Below are 2,205 nucleotides of genomic sequence, written 5' to 3'. Positions count from 1 at the left end.
TCCCGCATCTCGACCAATTCTATCGCGTTGACGTCTATTGCCATGGCAGCAGCGGCTTTCCTGACAGCGACGTGCGCCCCGTCCCCGCCTTCTCCTGCGCAGGCTGCGCAGACTGGGTTGCTATGGTCACAGGGACGCGCACACGCAGCCGACTGGAGAGGTCTTCATTGTGCGTCTGCGCAATAATTTAACTGAGAGAATTATTTCAGAAAATTGTTTTTTTTTTTTTTTGCAAAATGATGATTATTTTTATTTTTTCGCTTTTTTTTTTGGTGCAGGTTTAGAAAACAGAACCCCTGCGTTAAGGTTAAGGTTCGTGAAGACCTGCGGTTAGCCTGGTCGGGAGCGGGCGGGTTTTGAGGAGTGGGGCGTCCGCGGTCCGACAAGAAACCGATCCTTGACACGAGGTGCCCATCGCGATTCTGGGTTCTATAATCATATCATAAGTATTAAAATTATTTATGGTAAATAGGATGTTGCAATATTTTCTTATTTACGCAAACGCAATTGACCGCTGCGCTCTCCGTAGTATAGACACATTTTAGGTCCCAGAATAAACTCTTTATGAAAGGTCTAGAATCCTAATACATACATTCATAGATCGCATTCGATATTATAGACTGATATAAATGGAACTAAACGTACCTTGGGAAATAAAAAAGTGTGCACACTATTTGCACGAACACAACATGTACAGTACAAAGTACGCAATACAATTATTTGCGACAATTTGTCATTCTCTTAAAAAAACCACATGATTACAAAAAAAACGGAAGTTTAACATTGCAAGATGGTGTAGGCTCATTTGTATCAGTTTCTTTAAAAAAAAAAAAACCACAATAAAACGTATAGTATAATTGGAACGTGTAGATCATTTACTTTAGATCGGTTTGAGTGCAAAGTCCACTATTGCGCCATTGTTTTGTGTTTATGCGCTTGGCAGTTGATTGCCAGGATGCTTTTCCGTCTTCATTAATACCTGCAGCGTCGACCTTTCGAGTAATCGCGTGTTTACATGTTTCAATATTGTTTCAATATCGTTTCATCCGTCGTTCCTGCTCTGTCGACGTGAAGGAAACGTCACGCCCCGTATCGATCCTGCACTTGACGCGCGCTCCCCCGACCGGTCGATCCTTTAAATGGCGAGAGAGCGCGCACGGTCCAATTCCGGGCCGGTTCGAAAGGCTTGCTCGGCTCAGAATGCGCCCTCGGTTTGCTGATTTGGGTCAAGCACAGAGATCCCATTGTTCCCTGCGGGACTGGCTCGAACGTTTGCGGGCGCGACGCTGCGCCTCTGCGGGGTTTGGTCGAGAGGCTGGAAAGGGTGAAGGTTGTGCAACACGCTCGCTCGCAGCTTCGCAAATTGAACGGAGGGTGGCGCTGCACGCAGTGATCGGCACGGAGCGGAACGCGACGCCACGCAACCGCCAAACCCCCCCCCCCCCCCCCCCCCCGGTTCATCGTTCGTCGTGTCTGCAGCTTTCTGCATATTAAAGGTTAATCCTTGATGTCTGTTTTTTTTTTGTATTAATTTATTATTGTCTGACACATTTTGCAATACTATATACAGTATTATATTGTTATAACCGTTTTGTTTTCGACCCTGGTACACACAGTGTAATTACAGATCTTATTGTGTAAATATATCTGTGCGAACTTGCCTTTCCCGTTCTGTGAGTACTGTTGATGCGGAGGTTTGACGGTCGATTTAAGTTTATTGTATATCTCTTTTTTTCTTTTTTGTTCAACTACTTGTCATTGCACAGATATTTTATATTTTTGTAGTCAATTCAGGGTTTAACGCACATTATATGTTGTTTATTTTTCTACCCTTATTGCTACTCATGACCGCCCGTTTGTTTTGATGCGACCTGACGTACCTCCGCTATTTCCAGCGCGGGAACGAATAAAGTATCTACTTTACATGTTGTTCTCCATGGTTTTGGTTCATTTTAGTTTGTCGCTAGTACCGCCGTCATGCTCCGTTTCGTGTTCGAGTGAGCTAGGGCTCAGACGTCGACGCGAAACGCACTCACAGACGCGAACGCGGGTCGACGGCGTTGCGCGTTGTTTGTCGCTTCAGTCCCGAGTTTTTCCTTCCCCGCGAATCCGCGTTCGCGCATGCGCCCTCGCCAGACACATTACCCGCGCCGGCGGTGAAGCAACGGAAAGAAAATCCAACTGCGTGGTTGCGTGCGTCGGGTC

The sequence above is a fragment of the Zeus faber genome (assembly GCF_960531495.2).
Source record: "Zeus faber genome assembly, chromosome: 5".
Classification (NCBI taxonomy): Eukaryota; Metazoa; Chordata; class Actinopteri; order Zeiformes; family Zeidae; genus Zeus; species Zeus faber.
The sequence above is the reverse complement of the archived record's forward strand: the minus strand, read 5'-3'. Positions refer to the sequence as shown.